This window comes from Echinops telfairi, unplaced genomic scaffold (genome assembly GCF_000313985.2).
Source record: "Echinops telfairi isolate 266 unplaced genomic scaffold, ASM31398v2 ScPeMD7_18;HRSCAF=68, whole genome shotgun sequence".
Classification (NCBI taxonomy): Eukaryota; Metazoa; Chordata; class Mammalia; order Afrosoricida; family Tenrecidae; genus Echinops; species Echinops telfairi.
Window position 1 is genome coordinate 69,637,753 of NW_022103915.1, and position 24,927 is coordinate 69,662,679.

A 24,927-nucleotide genomic window follows, 5' to 3' on the forward strand; every position below is an offset into this window, starting at 1 on the left:
TAAAGTTTTTACCCCACCTAAAACGACTAAGCAAAAGGCATAGAACGATTTCCAATTTCCATGTGTAGGAGTCCGTATTGACTCGATGGCAGTGAGTTTGGTTTGGAGAGTTTTATAGCTTATTTTCCTTTTCCACAAGATTTTCACCCTTCCCACCCCTCCCTATAATCCATATTAATCAAGGTAAAATGAAAAGATAAAGGAAATGCTGCAGCCGGCAATATGTCTACTAATGGTCCTTTGGATTGTCACTTGGATGAGGCAATAAAAGGGCTGATACACACATGGAGGGGGCAGGGAGTGATCATGGGGAACATTTGGATCCAGGAAAATTCTTTTGGAGAATAGGTGCTGAGGGGACCCACGTGTGATTTGGGTAAATGGCACCTTTGGAAATTCTGGATTTGGGAAACTGTAATTGTTTGATAATAAATAACAGGTTGTAGTGAAGCAGGTGAGCCTTCATGGCACATCAAAGGGAGGCTGGGACCCATTGTTTGGGTGACTAAGGAGAAACTCCCCCCACCTCCCATTGCAACCAGATAGGAGGAAGCAGATCGAATGCTTAAATTAATTATAAAATGCCTTTCAAGGATGTGCTTTAATTAAAATGTGTTCTTACCCCTCTTTAAAAACATCCTCGTTTACAGAGCACATCCTTTTTCAAAGTATGAATTTAAGAGCTAATAAAATATGAATTGCATAACCATGTTTCAAAGGATTACTTACCTTACTTTCCCCAGACAAAATTTGGAAGTAAAAGGGCCCTTAGTGTGTGGGTACTTGATTCAACTGCCATCAAAACAGAAAACAAGTTTCCTGCTTTAATATTATCTGTTTGCAGATGACTCCTAGCTGCCTGTTTCCAACTTATCTGTGTCCTGTAGGAAGTACATGGAGGTGGGAGTGAGGTGGCCTTGGGTGTCCTTCACAGCCCTTTCAGGGAGATAATGTTCAAAGCTAACAGTAGACACTGGGATGCCATTTTCTCTCTGCTCTGTACATGGACTTGCTCATCTCTATACTGGGTTCAGTCTTTCCCACTTACTCTTTTGTTCATCGTTAAGAAGGCCTGAAGTGAACCTTTCTGGGTTTTTGTTTGGATTGGACAGATCTTATCCCATTATCAGAGCCAATAATTACCCTAAGACAGGGGTCCTCAAACTTTTTAAACAGGGGGCCAGTTCACTGCCCCCCAGACCTGTTGGAGGGCCAGACTATAGTTGTTGTTTTTTTTAAAAAACTATGAACAAATTCCTATGCGGGCCGCACATATCTTATTTTGAAGTAAAAAAACAGGGTAAAAACACCCGCCGGGCCAGATAAATGCCCTACGCGGGCCGCATGTGGCCCGCAGGCTGTAGTTTGAGGACCCCTGCCCTAAGAGAAGCAGCAGGCTTGGCTTCAATCGTCTGTATTAACTTGTAACTTCCTAAAGAAGAGGCAAGTGAGGCTCAGTGGAAGTAAGTAACTTGTTCAAGACCAGTGACCGAGCAAGGGCTCAAAGTCTGCACTCTTTGCTTTCAAAGCCCGTGCTCACTACCACTGGGCGAGTCTCTGTGAGGAGAAAGAGAAGTGGGGCAAGCCGCCTGATACCGCGCATTGCCTCAGTAAATCTTCTTTTTTCTCTGCCTGGGCGAACGGTTGTAGCTTTGCCCTGGATCTGTGCCTATTACTCAGCACGAGTTGGTCCCTAAAGGGGTGTTCCTAGTTTGGCCAGATATTTTAATGCCTATAGTATCTAGGGTGAGAGGCTCTCTCTGGTTGTACAGTGGGTTAAGCGTTAGGCTGCTAACTAAAAGGTCGGCAGTTAGAACCTATCAGCCACTCTGCAAAAGAAAGACGAGGCGACCTGCTGCACAGAGATTGCTGTCCTCAGAATTGCTACGGAGCAGTTCCATGCTGTCCTACAGAGTCCCTCTGAGTCCCAGTCTAGATCAAGACACTGACTTTACGTGGGATTTGGGAGAGCTCAAGTGTGGTATTCTCCATATCACCCCAACAGGGGGCTCTGTCAGCATCAAGGGGGCCATCTCTTTTCTGCCCGCCCCTGCAGGCACTTGATTAGGAATGAAACCAGCCTTAACTCTCATGTCATTGTTATCTGAACTCTAACATAACTAGATAAGACACTGGAGTTTGTGGTGTCAAAACATCCGAGAGCAGACAGAACAAGTTTGTGAAAAAAGAAGGAAGTTATTACTATACAAAATAGGGTTGTCGAGAAACAAAGAATGAGATGGTAAAAGGGGGTGGGGCTAGGGGGTGGAAAACAGACATAATCAGCACTATGTGTGTATAAGTGTGTATCTATGTATATAATATTACATATATTAACTTTGCAATACTTGTGTACCAGCAATTGTACCAAAAACAATCATAGAACCAGAGTTGTGGGAAATACTGCTTGTTCTTATAGTGGCTGCTGTTGTTTCTGTCATTAGCTTTTGGACAATGACTGTAGAGATCAATGAAAATGCTTTGGAATCAATTGCAGTATCCCCTTCAGAGACTGGTGAGTGAGAGGGATACTGTGGAGTTTCCTTCTAAGGCAGTCCAGCTGGTTGGCTAGTGTACCAGCGGGCATTCTAAGCATACCAGTCTCTCCTTGTGAAGACCGATAGATGGTGCTGTCTTCCCATATCTTTGGTGATTTGCTCAAAAAGGAAGTTTTCTATGGATCGAACCAGAAGCATGTTAACTTCTAATTGGATTCTGTCATTGTAAAAACATTTGGCACAGCTCTCTTGTACAGATCCTAGAGGACTTGGCACTTGGTAAATATGTAGGACTATGCTTTTGGAAGTATGTTTCTCATTTAGTTATGGTTTTCAGCTATGTGTGTTAAGGTAGGTTTGTATGTATACGAGTGAGAACAAATTATCTATTTGCTACAATATTTTCTCTGTGGAGGTCTTGCTTTGGAATTTAGAGTCCTGAACCAAACAATAATTGTTTATATGACACGAGAAATCTTAAAGAGTCTTTGCGAAAATGAAACCCTGATTTTCCATAGTTTTGTTTTTCTAAATTCTTAGGACTCAAGTGTGTATTAGGTAATGATAGATTATAAGTTTCTGTGAGCAAGAGTTGTAATGCCAAATGTATTATTTATATTTAAGGCGGTCACTCAAAATGGCATTTCTTCTTTTAATGTAATGGCTTTTACCATAAGGAAATGGAGAATAATATATGTATTAAAAATCATTTTTGGGGGCCCATACAGTGCTTATCACAATATATCCATCCATCCACGTGTCAAGTATATTTGTACATTTGTTGCCATCATCATTTTCAAAACATTTTCTTTCTACTTGAGAGCCCTTAGTAGAGAATACTATCTTACACATAAGTTCCACATAGGGATATGATTTTGACATGAATGTATCCTGTATTGAAGGAGCCTCGGGAGTGCTCTGCCCTGCAGCATTGAGCTGCTAACCTCCACATCGGCGTTTCCAGCCCTCTGGCCACTCTATGGGAGGAAAATGAGGCTGTTTGCTGCAGTAGAGATTTGCAGTCTAAAACTCTAAGACCACTATGAGTCAGAACCTGCTTGAAGTCAGTGGGTTTGGCTTTGGTTTTATACTGTGTGGAGCATTCAGGTGTTTGGGATCACTGGTATGTATGAGCTCCAGTTGCATTTCCTACCTCTGAGATTTAGGAGTATGCTTTTATGCTACTTACAAATGTGCTATTGTTGGGACGGAGGCTTATGTAACTACATAAGATGCCAGCAAGCATTGCTGCCATATTGCTTGGTGAGAGATGGTTGTGTGCAGTGGTGCATCCAGACGTGAGGTTTTGGGAAAACGTTTGTCTCTGGATTGCTATACAGTGAGATGCTTATACAGTATATTTACTATTTCCTTTACCTTATTGGGAAGGTGCTGTTTGGGGCATTCAATAATATCCAAGTGAAGAATAGTTATTCTTAGGTGAAATGCAGATTAATCATGCCTCCTTGACATACTGCATGGGCCTAGGTACAAATAAGTACTACCTACCACTTTCACCACTACCTACCACACTACCTACCACTAGTGTGTCTGAACGTTATGGGCAGCCAGTGCAGGGGGCATTATGTGTTATTCCTGGTCTTACATGTTTCACTCAGTGTCAAAGAAATGATAAAAGACAAAACGTTCCCCCATTTCAGAGTCCACTGGAATATATGTGTACTATATATATTTATAAAAATCTATCATACCTAACAAAATCCTAGCAACATGCAATGATTCAGCATGCATTCCAGTAGTGCAAAATGGTTACCCCAGCCCAGATGCACTGCCATTGAATCCATTCCACTCATCCTGACCTTGTAGGACAGAGGAGAACTGTCCCATGGGGTTTCTGAGGCTGCAGATCTTTACAGAAACCTCCGGCCACATCTTGCTCCTATGAGCAACTAGTGGATTTGAACTTTGGACCTTCCAGTTAGCAGCTCATTTTAAGTCACTGCACCTCATAAAATAATCCAGCCACCAGAGGGTTAAATGGACATTTCCCAGAAGTGCTTGCTACTGTAAATGAACTTTTAAACACAAGATGGCAGTATAACTTTCTTGTGTCTGTTAGGCCCGTTTTAGTTCAATGATTACTAAATTAAAGGACTTTATTCTTATTGAGAAATATATACATTTGTTAGTTTTGGGGAAAGTATAATGAAGATGAATATTAAAAGTACATTTTAAAGGACATAAGAAATACTAAGGAGTAATGTGTTTTTTTCTTCTTTGACCAAGCAAGAAGTTTTAGCTGTATTAGGACATTTATTTTGCATTCCTTAAAGTTGAAAGTAGGAATGTGATGCTATCAGAATGGCTAGGCGGCTCAGAAATGCTCTTTTGCAGAGCAGTGTGTCTCATTGTGTTTGCCTGTTCAAGCAACAAGAAGTGATAAGACCTTTTTCTGTTTCCTTCGTGTCTTTAGGGAGCTCTGTACTGGTTTATCCCTTCTGGTCTCTTTAGCACACATGTGCAGGAGATTAGCAGACCAACGGAGAAGCGGGGAAGAAAAAAGAGGGTGGGGGAGGGGAAACAATTGAGACACTGACATCTAAGTTCAAAACAAAACAGAACACAGTGGTGACCACGCTGCCCATCTGACCCTTGCTTGATTTGTCTTGTACAGCCCCAAAGGGTATCTATCATCTGTCTGTTCATTAGTAGGTGCTTAAGAATGGCCATTATTCAATATTATCTGTTTTTATATGGGCATGTGTTAACTTGCAAGGATGCTTTGCATGGATAGTTTTCTTTGAAAGAGTGTTATTGTTATTATTTTAAAGATGGTTGCTCTGACTCACAGCAACGCTGGGTACGACAGACGAAATGCCGTCCGGTGCGCGCGGAGCCCTGCTGGTGTCACTGCTATGCTCTAGTCCTTGTTGCAGCCCCGGGGCCTGCCGAGGGCCCGCTCTCCTCATCTTCCGCGCTGTATCAGACAATATTCTGTTGTGATTCAGAAGGGTTTCTTGGCCAATTTTCAGAAGTAGATTGCCCGGCCTTGATTTCTAGTCTGCTTCGTTTCAGAGCTTCGCTGACACCTGCCCACCGTGGGCCACCCTGCTGCTATTGGAAACACTGGTGGCATACTGCCCAGCTTCATAGTAACAAGGCGCAAGCCCTGACAGTAAGACAAACTGACAGAGCGGTGATAAGATGACATGGAATCCATTTCATATTTTGTAAGTCTTACAAAGAGTGAGTCCTTTACAGGGAGAGACTAAGTTTTGTTTGCCTTTGAATCTCCAGGGGTAGTACAGTTAGAATACAGTAACTGGTTGGTAAATACATTTTTTATTCAATTAGTCTTTGCTTCAAAGCAATAGAATTGTGTTGAGACCTATTTTTTTTCATGGGCTGCAGCCTAACCAGGCACATTTATGATAGAAATAAAGGAATGTCTCCTAATTTAGAAGCCAATACTGTGGAATTTTGGGGTGGCATGTTGTTTTGCTGATAGTGAGGGGAATGTTCTTGTAGGAGTCAGTTTAATTCTGAACAGCACTAAATAGAAAACTCTCATATTTTTGACCTAGGGTATATCTAGATGAAAATGTATCTATGCCAATCAATATGATTCTGATAGTGGCATATCTGACATATAGTCAACATTATATGAATACTTGCCACTTTGGTGCAGCTTCAAACAGACATACTGTGTTTACAGACTCAAGAGGGAACTTGAAGGGAATTACTATTACTTTCCATTATTTATATGAGTTAGAAGTGAATGACACTGGTTTTGTAACACTACTTTTGTGGAGAAGAATTACACACACGCACAAAAAGGACTCATAGTTATGTGTAGGACAAATATAAGGAAGAAGTAAGTAAAATAGTTCCCATGTGTAGAAAATAGTATAATTTCAGGTAATATCTTGAACCTGTAGGTTTTAGGTTACTTGTTTGAAATCAAGGTACATTTCCCCACAGAACAATGTTATAGAACTCATGAGCAAAGGCATAATAATAATAATAATAATAATAATAATAAAATGCTGTAACATGGAGTTCTGTGATGTATAAATACCATTAATTGGAGTCCTAACCCCTGGGACATTTAGGACCCGAAATTCAAATAGAGGTCCCGTCAATTCTGAGGTTAGCTTCCCTGAAGGTTTCAGGAGCTGTGAATGGTGGTGGATAGGATTGACAGCTCATGAATGCATACCAGTCTGGTGCTTCTCCTTGGCAGGGCCACAGGAAGGGGCCGTCAGTCAAGATGAAGAGGGTACCAGGAAGAACCAGGAAGGCCATTTGCATGCGGCCTCACGTTCATGGGAGGTGCAATGAGGGTGGGAAGTAGTTCTCATAATTGTGACTTTTGTCATTATTTCAAATAAGGCTAGACAAAAAGTCATTGCCTGTGTCAGTGCAAACACATGTGTTAAAAACATTAATATGAGAAATGTAAGGATTTAAAATAAATTACTTTAGAAAAAAACTCTCTGTTCTGATTTTGGTATATTTTACAGAGCTACTTGGATTTTCCTTTAACAGTTTATACACATTTTAATTTCAGATATTGATTGTAGTCCCCACAATGTAACAGCAGCCTTCCCACTTCTTCCCAGGTGACCCTTTCCGTCGGTCTCCTCTCCCATGTCATTCTGCCTTCACAGCATTCCCTTGGCAGATGCTGCTCTGCTGATCTTGTATCAATTAGGGTGCTGAGGAGTGTGTAACTTTCACTTATAGGCCTTCTCTCTCTGACTCAAAGTCGAGCCATGGGGAGGAGTTCAGTTCCAAACCTGCAGGGAGTCTAGGAACCACAATTTCAGAGGTTCTACAAATCCTCGTCAGATTAGTAAATTTCATCTTTTATATGATTTTAGAGGCTATTACACATTTTCTCGGACTCTATTCGGGATCTCCTATTGCAATCCTTATCCAAAGGAGTCAGGGGTGGACAGCCAGACAGCAGAGGAAGACCAAAGAGGGAGTATGAACCTAAGAGCATGACAGTGGGAGATGATGGGGACTGTAGTCATTGTTAGTAAGTACAGGCTACTAGCAAATAAACTATTTCTAATTCTTTGACATTTAAAGTTTTCCTGAATTTGTATATGAGTATGCTTGTATTTGATAACCATGAGGGAAGTCATACCTTTTTATATGTAGTATTACATTGCATTGCTGATTGAATGGTCATATATTCAATGAAAAGCAAATGTAATATCATACTACAAATGTTTTATCAGCTTATACGTAACATTTGGCATATGTATTTAAGTGTAGGGATGCACAACAATAATTGTCAGATGAACTTGGTGTGGAATAATGGCAAATATTAAAATATCCTCTTCTTAACTCTGTTATTAGACTATAAGCTGTCTGGGGGTAAGGTTTTCTCTTTGGTATTTTGCTGTATCCCCAGTACCTAGCATGGAGCCTGATACAGAATAGGCAATTAATGAATGAAGAGATGAGTGAGTGAGTACTAAATTTATTTAGTTATTAAATTAAATAAACTTATTAAGCTTATTTTGATTCTCAATTTTTCATTTTAATTATTATTCCTTTAAAACTTTACGCCTATTATCAGGAACCCAGAGAACCTATTGCTTCTGAAATGATCTAAAGGTTTTGGTGTGGTTTCTCACTCACATATGCCCAGTGTCATTGTTGGCAAGAAGAATCACTGCTGTTCACTGGAGCCATGCACTGCCCAAGGTGCTCAAGTGCATTCCCAAGAGCAACAAAGGAAAAAAAGCAAAATCTGAAGGGCCTTAGTCTTTCTGCTTTGATTGCTCTAACCAAAAGTCAGTCTTGTAGGGAAATTGTAATTTCCCTCGATCTCCAAACCTGGGTGTTTAATCTCTAGATCTTGACTATGCCTGCATGTAGACTTGTTTCTTGCCAACACCTGGCTTCCCAGAAAGGGCTATTAGAAGTACAGAGTGTCTGGTTGTTGTTTCTGATTGTTTGGAGGTACGTTTATTTTCTCAAGTTCAAAGACCCCTGTGTTAGTTCTGTTTTATTTTTACCAGACAGTATTTCTACTTGCCCCACACTTTCTCAGGAAAATGTCCATTACTGCCACACGTGAGACAGACAGAGACAATGATATAATTATACTTCAGGGGACTTCTTCAGTGAGGCCATATACTTCTGGTCTATTACATTCGTATTATGGCATCTCAAAGAGTTGTTCATGTTAATATATGTAAAACCTTGATCTTGTCTTTATTCTTTGATTTTTGTTTTATAGGTATTGTTTTCTAAAAATGGTTACATAGTTGACAAAATTTCTGGTACCCTATAAATGTTAAGCAATGAGGTAGATACCATTGAGATTAGCACACAAGAAGAAAATAGGGCACCTCGTCAAGTTTAACAGTTAGCAAGCTTCCTGCTACAAAGCACCTAGCGTTAATACAAGGAGGTGATGTAATGTGATTGTGATGCTTACTGCCTTGAATGAGATCTCAACTCTGAAACTCAGTAGTTATGTTCCTTGGGTTAATAGCTCCATATTGTAGTCAGAAGATAGGACTCTAATGTAATCTACTTGATATGGTTGTAGTAAGGACCGAATTGGCCGAAACATGTAAAGTGCTTAGAACTGTGCCTAGTACATTATGAACTCTCAATGAAGTAAATGTTAGTTATCATTGCAGAAGAGGAAAATTAGTCGAGTATTTAGGAAGCTTCCACTGCATTATTATAGATCATAAAATCATCTTGTACATGTCTTTACCAGCACATGTGATGACACAGTATGCGTTGAGTGTATGCTAACTATAATTATGTTCTATAACTTAGATTGTAAGCTGCATCGTTCTGGTTACAAGCTAGAGACCCAATCGTATTTTTGTGTTAACTCTACTGATTTGGGACAGTAGAGTTTCATTTTGTTTCAAACCTGTGTATCACCCACATAATAGTCTTTTTTAACCAGATGAAGTTTTTTTTTATTTTTTTAGAAAAATGGCATTATTAAGTTCAAAACCACCAGCTGCTCCTCAGGAAAAAGATGAGGCTTTCTGCTCCTGTGAAGATTATAGTCTCAGAAGTTCGACTCTGCCCTGTAGGGTCATCATGAATTGGATATGATGGCAATGAGTTTGTATTTTTCAGTCCTTCCCATTATTCCATATTAGGTCTGTATGAATGTTTGTCTTTTTTAACTCATAACTTTTATCACAGTGGTTACCCTATTAAATAATTTGGGTCTCTTATTTCCTCTAAGAACCACTTTTTACATGTTTCTAGGTATTTTTAATTATATTTATCATTTATAATAAATTTCAAGGATTTGAAATTGTATGGTTGTATTTGGAACACATTTTATCTAGGACTATTGGTAGTTGTGGCTGCAAATGGACCCAAGAAGAGGAACCATTATGAGGATGGTGCAGGACGGAGCAGCATTTGGTTCCCTTACGAGCAGGGTCACTACGGGTCAGAAATGACTCCTGGCTCCTAACGACAACAGCATTAGTAGTTGTAATAAAGGCCTTATCTTCAATATAAATAATTGACCTTTCCCAGTGAGTGGGAAAGAGACCACCTGACTGACAGCTATACATTTGTCATTAATTAGAGTTTTCCAGCCCTTTGCCCAGAATTGGAAGGTAAAATTTACCCAAGTTTGTAATCAGCTGGCTCTCCATTTCTTGTTAGTTTCTGTGTGGTTTGTACAGTTCCTCAACCCTTATGTTCTGTGTTCTCACTAAGGCTTCCCCTGTTGTCTTGGCTCCTATTAATAGCTCTCTGATCTGACCTTTAAAAAAACCTGGTTTTAATTTAGGAAACTCACCCACTGGTTGCTTCTGATTGATAACCACTTCATGTGTCTCAGAGTAGAACTGGGTTCCTGAGGGGTTTCCATGGCTTAATTTTCCGAAGCAGAGTGCCAGGCCTTTATTCTGCAATAGCTCAGGATGGACTCACACTTCTAACCTCTCAATTAACAACCGAGCCTGTTAACTGCTTACACCAACCACACAGCGACTGTTTTAGAAAAAACAGTAGCTAAATTGATCAACTTCAGAGTTAATTGCCCTTTGTTCCACGAGTGTTTAATGTGTTATGGTCTCACTCTGATTTAATCCCTTTTGATAGACTCCAAACACTGCCTTTTCTGGGGGTGGGGGTGGGGCAGAGAGGAGAGAGAGAGAGAGAGAGAGAGAGAGAGAGAGAGAGAGGTGTATGTAAGACCAGTTGGGAGGCAGCGAAGGGAGATATTTTAAGCCATCTACACAATAATGGTTCTGCTTGCTCATAGCCCCAAATGTTTGAGAGGAAAGCTGGTATCTTGCATGGGACTGCAATATTTGGTCCATGCTGTGAAAGCTTATTAAATTGCTAGTCAAAGATGCTTTGCATCCTTCATTCTGGTTCTTCCCAACCCACCTACCACCCACTCACCTCCATACACAAATAAACAGACTCATCAAAATACTCTCTAGCTGCGCTTCAAGCAGTTGCCCTATTACTTACAGGCTCACAGTATTATGATGTTATTCTTTAAACAGCACCTTTTCAAAGTCTTTTTAAAATTAGTTATCCCCAGTGCCTATGTATTCACTCAGAAAACATTTCTTGAATGTCTTGTGTGTGCCAGGCCCTGTGATAACAGGTAAGGTGCTGCCGTTCTGATTTTCACCGTGAGGAATGTGCCGTGCAGAAAGGGTGGTAACAGTGAGCCGGGCCTGTTTGCCAGAAGGTGGGGATTTAGTCCACCAAGCTTCACTAACATTTGATATTTTGCTTTTGTAAGCTGGTTAGAAGCATTGCATGAAAATACTGCCAAACTTTGTCCCTTTTTGTCCAAACCTTTTAACTTGAAAAAGGAATCTCAGTGTGTAAAATTTTCCATTATCAGACCACCTGTAAACTTAAAACAGCCGAGCTGCTTGTTCAGCTGCCTTCAGCTCTGCTTCTCAGCTGAGCAACACGAGCAGATGAAGGTGACTTCCCCAGAGCGGGTCGTTTGTTTGTGGTTGCTCTGTCACTAGCAGGAGGGACAGCTCCCGCGACCCCTAGGGAATGTGGAGATGCAGTCTACAGGCAGAATCATTGCTGACTAGCAACTAAAAAACAATAGTCAAATAATGATTTCATTGTTCCCCTTGGGTCCATGACAACGGAGAGCTATGCAGCTAGACAGGACACTGCCTGGGAATGTTCTTCCCTCAGACAGAACTATTTCAAGAGAGTTCAAATTTACTCTGACAATCAATGGGAGGGAGAAAGTGGAGATTTCCAATATCTGGTGGATGTTGTGGTTTTTCTTCTCCCCAAAGCTAATTCCTTTGTCAGTTCTTTTCCTCACTGGCCTGCAGATGTGGCCGTGGATGGCATGCTCCTCCCTGGAAGATGGTGATGAAGAGTGCTCACTCTAGCTAGAGCTGTGTTTGCTTCTGTCTCAGCAACTAATGGGGGTGATTTTCTAATCTTTCTAGTCCTCATCTCCTTACTCATAAAATAACAGCAATCTTAGAATCTTCCCCATGGAGTACTTGGGAATTCAATGAGATGTCATGCATACCAAGGGCTTAGCCCCACTGCTTGCACCAGTGGATACACCATAAATTGATGGTATGTCAATCAGTCCTTCTCTCCCGGCAGCAAACTACTTCTGTTCAGGTTCCGCCAAGGAAACCGTACAGAGCAGTTCTATGACACACAGGTTTGCAGGAGTCAGAATCAATTCTGTGGCAACTGACAATTACCGATTTGACAGCTACAACAGCAGCAAGAAGACAGTAAGGTGCCCAGCCTTGGGCATACATTATCATTATTTGGATAATTCTAAAATAGCCTTTGTGTCTAGGTCCTACCCCAGACCAACAGAATCAGCATCTCCTGGAGTGAGCCCGAAGACTCAGCACTTTGAGAATTTCTGTTCCTAAGTCCACATGGAAGAAGCAAATGCACCGTGTGATCATGAGGTGTCGATGGGATCAGGGATCAGGCATCAAAGACCCAGAACAAAAAACCATATCAATGTGAATGAGGGAAAGTAAAAGAGTGGGGACCCAAAGTCCATCTGTAGACAATTTGGACATCCTCTTACAGAAGGGTCACAAGGAAGAGACAAGCTGCCAGGGTGCAGTATAGCACCTATGAAATATACAACTTTCCTCTGGTTCTTAATTCTACCTTACATATCTGGCTAGACCAGAGCATGTACACTGGTACAGATAAGAGCTGGAAACACAGGGAATCCAGGACAGATAACCTCTCAGGACCAGTAATAAGAGTAGTAATACCAGGAGGGGAAAGGGAAGGTGGGGGAAAAAAGAGGGAACTGATCACAAGGATCTACATATAACCCCCTCCCTGGGGCGGACAACAGAAAAGTGGGTGAAGGGAGACATTGGTCAGTGTAAGACATGACAAAATAATAATAATTTATAAATAATCAAGAGTTCTTGAGGTAAGAAGGGAAAAAATGATACCAAGGGCTCAAGTAGACAAACTTTTGAGAATGATGATGGCAACAAATGTACAAATGTGCTTCACACAATGGATGTATGTATGTATTGTGATAAGAGCTGTATGAGCTCCCAATGAAATTATTTAAAAAGAAAGAAAGAAAATTGCTGTTGCTGATTCCAGTATGTAGCAAGATTGAGAAGCATGGTCCTTGGTCATGGGCCTAACAAATGTAGGAAACATTCATTAGAGTGGATAATTTGGGAGCCAAATAAATAAACAAAAGCCTAGTATGCTCTAGGAAAGAATAAAAAGTGATACATAGTACTTGAAATATTTTCTTTCAGATTTTTTAGGGAGAAGCCAAATTAAATGTTTTTTAAGGGGACAGTTACTACCAACTTCATAGGAGATAAAAATCTATAAGGAAAGGAAAACAAAAGTATAAGATTTTGAATGTGTAAGATAAAGTTACATAGGTGGAACTATAATGAAAGAAATTAGCTTTACATTTTAATGTGTTTTAAAAATGGAGTTAATTGATAGCAAGGCAAAGAAAGTGCTGTGACTTTTTAACACAAATACCAGTGTAAATTCAAGTATTTCCCACTGACATCATATGTGTGTTTATTTAAATGGTGAGGAAAAACACGTGCAGCAAAAGAATACAAGCTCAAACATTGCTAATGCTGAATCAGCATCTTTAGGCATCTATTAGTATTAACCATTTTGAAACAGGAAGGCCAAGATCCAGGCTAAACTCAATTCTATTAATTAAATACGACAGCCAGAATTTCTTTCTGGAAATCCAAAAGGCATGAATTATTATATCCTTAAGATCTTATATAAAATGATACTATCAGGTTTATCTTTTCCAAGAAGATGTGTTAGCCCATATTTTATAGTGCATTTTTAAAAGAGAGTTTCTCTATATTTCATGTATTGCGTCTTTTTAGTAACTTGTTTTTAAAATCAGTACTTCATCTCACATGTAGTGTCTTTCTTTGTGTGTACAATATTAACAAGGATATTTGTTGATAATTAGCATAATAAATACACTTCTTTACTACTTCTGGCCTTCTAGACCTTTTACATGTATGTAGTTTCCGTTGTTAGAAGACAATGAATTGGTTCCAACTCAGAGGCCTTATGTTCAGCAGAATGAAATCGTGCCTGGTCCTGGGCAGCCACAGTGTGTATGTAGTTTCCTTCAATTCTACCACTACAGTCAAGGTGTAGGTCAGGAATTAGACTCATTTTTTACATGGAAAAATTAAGGCAGCTTATTAACAGGCAGTATCAACAGAACCAGGGCGAAAATGCTTTTTAGTTTAGATGTGCCTTCTGTGAACTCATTTACCATTTACTACGCATACTCATGCCACAATGACTGTAGATCTAGTTCTTAGTGATGGAATTGAAAACACAGTCCTTGCCCCTGATGATTTTCATACACAATACCGTGAATGCACTTTACAATGTTTAACCTATGTATACCACGCCAGAATACATGACTTGAAATTGCTATGGCTAAAGCTATTAACTCTTCCACAACCTAGGGAGGAAAGGGAAAAGAATTGAGATAGTTAAGAAAACCATAAATACCACCTTTTATAGTTATATTTCTTGACAGCCAACTACACGCAAGATCAACCTGGACAGTAATATTTCTAGCAGCTGGATTCTCTGGTGATTTCTGCAGTACTGGGGAAAGTATGCTGTTTTTCTAAGACTATGTTATTCAGTGATGGACAAATTTTTGTACCCAGCTTTTCAACTGCTAATATTCATCTCAGTTTTGGCAGAAACTTTTTGTGATTAAGCATTTTGGTTTAAAGTTAATTCATCTCAAGTATTTAGATGGTTGCTAAAGCTAGTCTGTTGCCGACTTTAAACACTAGAACTTATTAGACACAAATTAAATTCTACAAGTATTGCACATGTTTAAGTTTTAACAGAACTCTATAAGATATATCTACTTTTTAAAAACTGATTGTGAAGTCTTAGAATGCATTGCCTTAACTGTCTTCTTTAATTAGCTGTATTCTTTTTATTCTGAAGCACGAAGCAAGAGACAATTAAACTGATAGAGCTATTTAAGTTCTTGTTGAGGATTCATAGTTGCCCTAAAGGAAGGAAATTTCAGAAAGAACATTATTATTAAGTTTTTTCAGTTACTGAATGGAAAAATTTTATAGTGTCTTGAAACTGTTCCTTGATTATTTTACAATTAAAACTATATGGGGAGATAAAAGAGTCAGTGATTTTGTGAATAAAGAGCGAGGGTGTAATGTTGAAAAGTTAAAGAATATAAATATTGCTAGGCAGCAAATAAATGAAATATATCACTTATTCTTTTGTATGAAACTATTTTAGCTTTATGTCAATAAAGTTTAAATTAGTTCAGACTTTTCTTATTAGAATAAATGTTTCCTTTTAAAATGCATGATAATCATAATCAAGACAGAATTTGTCCTGTTATTTATTTTCAAGATGATTGTACGTGTTTAGCAGACGTTTGATTTAAATCCCCAGTGATATATTGGAGACAGATGTTTAGATGACCTCATGTTTAAAGTAATGTTATATTTGGACACAAGATTAAATTTTCCTTAAAATCTTTCCTTATAAGTTAAACTGTGTGGTCGTATACAGAAACTAATCAATGATTTGCAGTGGATTAATGCGAATCCTGTATTTTAAATAAAAATTTCTATCTTTTATGGAATTCCACGTAGTACAAAAGAGCTGATTATGAAACAGCTGTTTACAAATGAAAATATTGTTTTTGGCTGGCCAACTAAATGGGAAACAGATTTGAAAAGTTCCATGAATTTGAATGCAAATTTACCATATCATTTATACTGGACTAAAGAACATTGGTAAAAACTGCAACATAGTTTACCCCCCAAAAAATCAGTCTAAGACTATTTTGTAGGATATAATATAAACATTTTAAATAATTTTTCCTTTTTGAAACCTGTTTTGTCCTTAAGAAAATCACCTTAAACAGCAGATACATATAGTTAGACTATTTGGAGGGTTTGTAAGGAACTTTACAATACTTAAATTTCCATGAAGAGAAATTAGTAAATGAGGTTACTCAAAATACAGAGACAATTGAGTAGAGTGGAATGGAAAAAGCAAGAGATACTGTCAAGAGATAATAAATTAATGTTTTAAGGCAGAATGGCAAAGGTATTAGCATATTGTCATTTATACCAGGCAGCTAAAATGTTATCTAGAATATCACATATATGGAGTTTTAATTTTAAAAACACTGTCTACTATAAAAGATTCCACTTTCCCTGAAAATTTTCGGCAGTAATTAAGAGTTATTTATATGGGAAATTACGTTAGGCAAAAATAAATAAGACTTAGTCCTATTTCCAACAATTTAAGGAGGTAATATTTAATCTAGAACCCATAGTATTAAAAGATGAAAAACTTTGGAATAAATCTAAACAGAAAAACAAAAGACCTGTACAAAGGAAATGACCAAAGACTACCTCAAGAAACCAAAAGAAGCATACGTAAGTGGAAGAATATAGCATGCTCTTGGATAGGGAGACAACGTGGTGAAAATGTTAATCTACCCAAAGCAATCTACAGATATAATGCAATCCTGATCTAGATCCAGATATCAAAAATGTTCTTTAAAGAGATGGGAAAAACTAATCACTGATTTTATAATGAAAGGAAAGAGTCCTTGATTAAACAAATTTCTACTACTTAGCCACAGTAGTTAAAGAACTCTGGTACAAGTACAACCATAAATACATGGATCAATGAAGCATAATTGAAAACCCAGAAGTAAATTCAGCCATCAAGAGCCAGCTAATCTTTCACAATAGACTGAAACATTAAATAAGGAACATATTCATATTTTCTCTTCAGCAAATGGTGCTGGCAAAACTGGATTTCTATTTGCAGAAGAATGAAACTTATCTCACACCACATACAAAAACAAACTCAAGATGGATCAAACACCCAGTTGAAAACAAACAACAATGAAGATCATAAATGAAAACGTAGGGACAACTTCCTAATGCATGGCATAAATTCACTATCAAACATAATGCAAAACATACAAACAGCAGAAAACAAAATAGATCTTCAGGACCTCCTAAAAATTAGACAGTTGTGTGCACTAAAAGATTTCACCAAAAAAATGTAAAAAAACCACAGACTAAGGGGGAAAATTGGCCTATCTGAAGAGATATTAGTCTCTAAAAGGTACCAAAAACTCGAACACCTCTGCAGAAATGGACAGGTTGAAAAATGAGCGGAGGATATGAACAGACTCTTGATCAAAGAAGACATTCAAATGGCCAACCAAAATATGAAGAAATGCCCTCAATCATTAGTCATTAGAGATAGGAAAATCAAAACAAAATATCTTACCTCAGTGTAGTTAGAAAACAACAAATGCTAGATGTTCTAACAAATGTTAGAAAACAAAATCAAAGTCACAGAGAGACTGGACTCCTCATGTACTGCTGGCTGCATTTTAAATGGTGCAACCACTGTAGAAAGCTGTATGGCATTTCTTCAAAAAGTTGGAAATCAAAATGCCATAAGAAAACAAACTCCCTGCCATGAAGTCCATGCCAATTCATAGCGACCCTATAGGATAGGGTGGAACTGTCTTTATGATTTTCCACTGTAACTTAACAGGAGTTGAAAGCTTGTTTTGAACTGCTGATCTTGCAGTTAGCAAGCAGCGCAATGTGTAACCATTATGCCACCAGGGCTCCTGTATGACTCATCAATCCCTTTATTTGGTATGAATCCTAAAGAAATAAGAGCTGTGACTCAAATAATTATGTGCATGTCCATATTAATTATAGCACTATTCATAATAGCAAGAAAATGAAAGCACTGACATGCCCCCCAGTGGAAGAATGGATAAATAAATATTGTCTACATACACACAGTGGAATAGTAACACAACATTAAAGAATAATGATGTGTCCATAAAACACTTCATCACATGGATTCACATGGAAGACATTCTGGATGAAATTAGTCAATCACAAGCATAAGTACTAAATGAGACCACTATTATAAATAGCCAAGCAAAGGTTTTTATACTAAAAGAAACTTTTTTTGATAGTTACCAGGGCTGGAAGGGAGGGTAAGTCATGGGCTAGAAGGTAGACAAGAGTTCACTTGGGTGAAGAAGAGGCAATATTTAATAAGAGGGAGGTTGGCAAAAATGATGGAAGCAGGAGGAGATATTGGGAAGTTTGCAAGAATTAAAGTCAACAAAGGAAAATATGATTATGTAAGTGTATAATAACTGTGATCTATGAGTAAATACTTAGATTGGCGTGTAGGCTGAACAGGTGTGTGGGAAGAGGAATGGGAATATGCCCATGGAGATACAGAGGATTGACAGAGGATATTTGTATATGTGTATTTACTGCAAGTATAGCCAAGGATGTGGTGGAGCTTACAGGGGGCCAAGTTATTACTATTTCATGGACATAACCAAATACCTTCAGGAAATGAATCCCTGGGATTGGAGCGATCAGGACTGTTAGTCTCATGGGACACCAAGGTCAACAAGTATAACAGTTCATTAAGACAATGTTGTCCGTCTGTTTTGGTGAGCAGTAAAATTGGAGTCTTAAAAGATTGTGAGCACTCATCTGAAGTACAACTAATAGCCTCTTCCTATCCAGAGGAAAAATGAGTGATGAAAATAGAAAGATATGAAAATGAATGAACCAAACAGACATCAATTCCACACCCTAAGACCAGAAGACTAGATGGTAGCCGGATACCACTACCAACTGCTCTGAACAGGATCACATTAGAAAGTTCTGGATGGAGTGGGAGAAAAATGTGGAACAAAGCCTCAACGTTATATAAGAGATTAGATTAACCAACTAGAGACTAGTGATATCCGTAGGCTATGAGCCTTAGTCATTTTTCAGGTCTGGAACTGAACTCAGTCTCATGCAAGACCAATCAACCATTAAGATAAAAAAGGACAACATTTTTCCAAAGATAAAGTTCAGATGGTTAGGAAAGATGGAGAATGAAGCAGAAAAAAAAGAGGCAGTAGGCTATGTGATGGTACATTGCAATTGAGAGTTGCAACAAATGAGTTGCAACAAAATGTGTACAAATTGTTGAATGTAAAATTGATGATCTGCTCTGTGGACTTTCAATTAATTTACAATAACAAGTTATTTAAAAAAGAACCTTCGGTACAGCAGGAAGATGTTCAAACTGTAGTCAAGGCACTGGCAAAAACTAAGGCTCTGGGAATGGATGGTATGCCATCCATTGCAGTGTTTCAATAAATAGATGCAATACTGGAAGCATTCACTAGTCTATACCAAGAAATTTGGAAGACAGCAACTTGGCTGGATGAGATCCATATTTTTTGTTAAATCCAAACCAAAAGTGATCCAACAGAATGTGGAAATTATCTAGTGATATCATTAACATCAATCACAACTAAATTTTGCTGAAGATAATTTTGAAAAATGGTTATAGCAGTATATCATCAGGGAACTGTCAGAAAGTCAACCCTGACAGACTCATAGGAGGGTTTATATATAACAAGGGGTTGATGGTGTCAGCTGAATCTTGGCTGAACATAGAATACCAGAACGTTACTAATCTATGTTCTTTTAAATGTGCAAAGTTATGTGACTATATGGATTATAAAACATGTTTTGTTCAACACTGCAAAGTTGAAAATTCCGGAATACTTAATTGTGTTCATGTGGAAACTGTATATAGACAAAGAGGCAGTCATTCAAACGGAACAAGAGGATACTGCATGGTCTAAAACTTGAAAAGGTGTGTGTCAGGGTTGTATCTTTTCACCTTCTTTATTAAATCTGTGTAACAATCTCATACAGTATTTGTCCTTTTGTGATTGGCTAACTTCATTTAACTTGATGTCCTCCAAATTGATTCATGTCATGAAGTGTTTCACAGTTCATCATTATTCTTTAGCCATGTGTGACATTCTATTTTGTGTCCATATCAAAATATTATTTATTCATTCTTCCACTGATGGGCATTTAAGTTGTTTTCATCTTCTTACTATTGCGAATAGTACTGTGAGGCACATGAGTGTTTTTTCTATCTGTTTTATGCTACATCTCTTATTTCTTTAGGGTCTATACTGAGGAAAGGGATTTCCAGGTCATATGGAATTTCTATTCCCAGTTGTTTGAGGGAATTCCATACAGCTTTCCACAGTGGTTGTACACTTCACAGTCCCACCAATGGTGTTTGAGGTTGCCAACCTGTTCACACTCTCTTCAGCATTTCTTTCTGCTATTGTTGTTTTGTTTTGTTTCACTTTGCTATCAGTGCTGGTGGGAGTTGGTATCTCATTATTTTGAGTTGCATTTCTTGGACGCAGAGAGATCGCAAGCATTTGTTTATGTATTCATTGGCCACCTGGATATCTCCTTTGGGTATACTGATGGTCTTTTAAAAATTTGGTATAGTGGATTTTAATTTTGTGCTAGATATTATTAAAAACCTTCTGATGTACATCCTTCCATCCCCTGAGAAACCAAGGAATGTTCCTACCATGTAGCTATATCTATATAAGTATCACAACTATAAAATAATATATAATACCTAACATTCATTGAGTACATACTGTGTGTCGGATCTTATTCTAATGTTAGGGCAGAACCAGATTTGTGGGACCTATAAACAACTTTATTTTACAAATAAGGAAATTGAGGAAGAGAAATTTTTGTTGACTTTTGCTCAAGATTTCACTAGTACAGAGATTCAAACCCAGATAGACTGGGTCTACATTCCTCACTCAAAATCATAAAACTTTTGCTATTTCATTTATGAAATTGTGATACTTAGATTTATTGTGCCAACCTGGCTATTAGGAACATGTGGGATTAATCAGGTCACAGTTTGATTGGAGGGCAAAGGGATAAATGGCTCTGCAGGGCCTGCCCCCTCTCTCTTGCCCTCTGGTGCTTGGAGTGTGTTGGAGCTTGCTGCTGCTTTAGCTAGTTCTCTGCCTCAACCTATGGGCCAAGCCAACCCAGGAATCATGTTGCTGGAGCTTGAGGATACTTTGAGAACTGCTTCGCCACACTGCTGATGCATATATCACTTGAGCTTGATGCTGGTGGATCCTGTTGCTTTGCAGTGCTTGCGTTTGATATTCCATGTGGGCTTGCTTCCCTAAGCTCCGGAGCTACTGACTGTTGGTGACCCCACCCTGCTGTTTGCTGCCTATGGGCAGACTCGTGCCCGAGGGAGGAACCCACTGTCTGCTTCCTTGACTTTGGACCCTGCAGCCCACGTGAGTTGAAGGACTTCCAGTATATTAACTTCCACAGAAGTGAGTTGAAGTGAGACCTCTGTACTATTGTGTGGACTAATTCGCTGTTATATTCCTTCTTGCTGTATAAATCTATCCTCTTATGTATATATAATTATAAGTGTCCTGGTTTTGTTTTTCTAGAGAACCCCGCCTAACACAGAAATGAAATCATGAAGTTATATACAGGTGTGTTAGTCTGGGTACTTTAAAGAAACAAATCCACCGAAACTCATGTATAAGAGAGAATTTTATGTAAAGGGTAAGTGCGCATCTAGAAAACATCCCAACCTAGTGCTGCCCAAGCCCACAAGTCCAACATTAACCCATATGTCCAACACCAATCCACAAAGTCCTCCTCCATCTCACAAAACAGATGCAATGACGCCAACTGCAGGAGGAAAGCCGAGTCAGTGAATGTGTAAACATCTCAGTGCTGGCAGGGGTCTCCACCTGGCTACTCGAGCACCCATGGCTGCATCGGGGTAGGTCCATGTGGCTTCTCTTCAGGGATGTCTTGCAGGAAGTCAGCCTTGCAAGCTGAAGCAGGGAACTGCTAAGGCAGCTGCACCCTGGTGCCACCATCACAAAGCAAGAGACCCGAGAACTCGAAAGGTGAGGCTCACCAAGCCATTTGTCCTTCTGCCCTTCAATTAACCCCACATTTGTTTATCGGCCAGGCTGGCACAATAAACTAACTCACTCAACAGGGGAAGAGCCAAGTATTCTTTCTTGATCCATGGAAATACTTTTTTCCCCACTTCCATCAAATTGATGCTGGCTTACAGTAAGTAACCCTATAGTACTGGGTAAAATGACCCCTTTGAATTTCCAAGACTATAACTGTTTATGGGAGTAGAAAGCCCTGTCTTTCTCCCTTGGAGCGATTGGTGATTTCAAACTGCAACTTTGTGGATAGCAGCTCACCATGTAAGCCATTATGCCTCCAGGAAATAAGGTTTAAGAAGGAGGAATCAGAAAAAGGTATTCAATATAATTAGGAGACTCACATTCAAAGGAATTCATATGGTAGCTAACTCCCTGCCTGTAGGACACCCCCCACCCCACCCCCCGAACCTACAAACACCTGGAATATTCTGTTTTCAAATCCAGAACCTGAAATATAATCTAAAGAGTCAGTATTCCACAGTAAAAAAAAGGTTCTAGATGTCAGGTCATTTTTATTGCTAGTAACATCTTTCATTAGTTATATAAATTAAAGCTGGGTTTGTTAGAAAGGAACTTTATTTCACCATCCTAATTTCTCTAGTACTGCTCATGAGCCTAAATCTGCTAAGCACAAAAGCAGTGGGTTTTTATGATTGCTATTCTATTTCTTCCTATCAACGCTCTCTAATCTCTCTGGCCTACCTCTTTTTAACTTGACCACCATTACTTTAGTTCTTACAGTTTCTTGGCTAGATAGCTTTAACGTGGCTAGAAAGCTTAACTACCTTTCACTTCTAGGATTAAATATCTAAGTCCCTCACTTCACAAACACTGAATGTATGAGTGTTCACCAGGTACCAGGTACTGAGTTGGTCATGAGATGATAACGGAAAGTGGGTTTGGGGCTTGGAGGAGGGCACTTGAAGTATGAGATTCAGAACACTCTTCTACCTTCACCCACCCTGAGTAGGGTGTTGCAGCTGCTGCCAGGCATGCAAATGTGAACTGAGGCCCTTATGTGTACCAGGGATCCATGGCAAACTGGGAATGGTTCATTCCCACCCACAACAACCTCCCTAGAATGGCCTTATCGTTCAGAAAACTCCAATTCTCAACTCAATTAACTTCCTTAATAAGATGATTCCTGACCCTTGGAAGGGTAGCATAGTTATCCAGAAGAGGGAGGGACAGAATTTAGATTAAGGCAGTGACAATGGAAAAGAGGAGAACTAGGCTTGTAGAAAAGCAATTAGGTGGTGGGTTGGATTTGTGCAGGTGATTGAAGAAGCAGCCCAGCTGGAGACTGAGTGAAAGCTGATGTTTAATGCCTGTAAGGATGATCAGTGATGTCAGAAGAGGATTCAGGGAATACTGAGTTATGTTTCATGTCTGTGAGGTTTGAATTAGCTAGTAGATGACAGAATGACAGCGAGGTGAGGGGCAGATGACTGGAAAACAGGTACATTTCACATGAAGTTATGTGGGAGTCATTACCAGTGATTCTAGGTTGTGTGTGTGTGTGTGTGTGTGTGTGTGTGTGTTGGGATAGGGCTTGTGTATCAGGATTGCCTGGAGGGATTAAAAAATGACCTCATTATTTGATTTCTCCCCGTCCTTACCCTATCAAGCCCTGTTAAGAATCCTTGTCATAGACCAGCCAGACGAGGCAGGAGAGGAACATTTTCAGAACCCCCAAAATCACCAGGATAGAAGCAGGAGCTCAGTAAAGAAATTTGTGAATGAACCATCAGAGAGGTGGAAAAAGACTCAGAAGAGAAGAATGCCCCGAAAAGACCATTTCAAGAAGTCAATAGTGTTGAGTATTCTTCCCAGTCATTCAAACAGTGGTTAAAAAAATATGACACATCATTTCACCCCATTGACACATTATCACCATTCAGTTAAAATTTCTCACCTTAGGTATAAGTGTCCACTTTTAAATCTGTACCTTCCACCCTCCGGTCTTCTTCTAATTTACCTGTAACTACAGTGACTTCATGGCTGCGGAATCACACAGCCTGACTTTGACTTTTAACTCCTTCACTTATTAAAAGGTGCCAGGGACAAGTCCTGAGGAGCCGTGGTGGGGCTGTTTGGTAGGTGTTGGACTTCTAATCAGAAGGTCAGCTGTTCAAAAGCACCAGCAGCTTAGCAGGAAAAAGATGAGACTCTCTGTTTGCATGAAGATTACAGCCTCGGAAACCCTAGATAGGACTGTTACCAACTTGAGGGCAAGTGGTTTTGGGTTAGTGGGAGAGTTCTATTTCATCATGGCTTAGTTTTATGTATTTTTGGATAGGTACCAGTCTTGTAGTGTTGGATAAGTTTTGTTGGATAAGTAGTGTTGTAGTTTTGGATAAGTTTTGGATAAGCACCAGTCTTGTAGTGTTGTTATGCTGGTTCTGTGAGTTAATACAAAGAGTGTATCTAACGCAGAGTAAGTACGCTATGTGTTAAAACTAAGGCAGTGGTAGTAAAATGATGTCATACAACAAACAAACAAACCTGCTTTCCAGTTGATTTCAATTCATAAGGACTCCTCAAGACAGAGTGGAACTGCTCTATAGGAGGTTCCAAAGCTATAAATATGTTGGAAATGGACTAGCTCATCTTTCTCCCACAGAACGGCTGGTGGGTGCTTGCTTCAGCAACACATATACTAAAATTGGAAAAATGCAGAGAAGATTAGTTTGGCCCCTGTGCAAGGAAGACACACACATTAGTGAAGCGTTCCATATTTTTAAAAAGAAGAAGAATGGCTGGGAGAGTTGAACCGCCAAACTTCAGTTAGAAGCCCAGTGCTTAACCCACAGTGCTGCCAAGCCTCCTTCAATATTATCATAATTATCCTTAACATGGTTCATTTTATCTTTAGCATCCACTAAGGAAAGAAAGAATAAAGGCTATTCTAGAATAAAGAAAATGTGATTCTCTCCTTGAAAAAAAATCCCAGCATTGAGTTGACCATAGAAATAGCTAATTTCTTAAGTCCAAATGGATATTTCTAAACAAACAAAAATGAGTTATTTTTGTTAC

At 39.1% G+C, this 24,927-nt stretch overlaps 1 non-coding gene across 1 annotated transcript; it reads left to right on the forward strand.

The window, feature by feature from the left end:
* Positions 1–24,526: 24,526 nt before the first annotated feature.
* LOC115868819 lies at positions 24,527–24,633 on the forward strand. The gene has a single exon (XR_004045797.1). It is a non-coding gene; the product is annotated as a U6 spliceosomal RNA (small nuclear RNA).
* Positions 24,634–24,927: the final 294 nt, after the last annotated feature.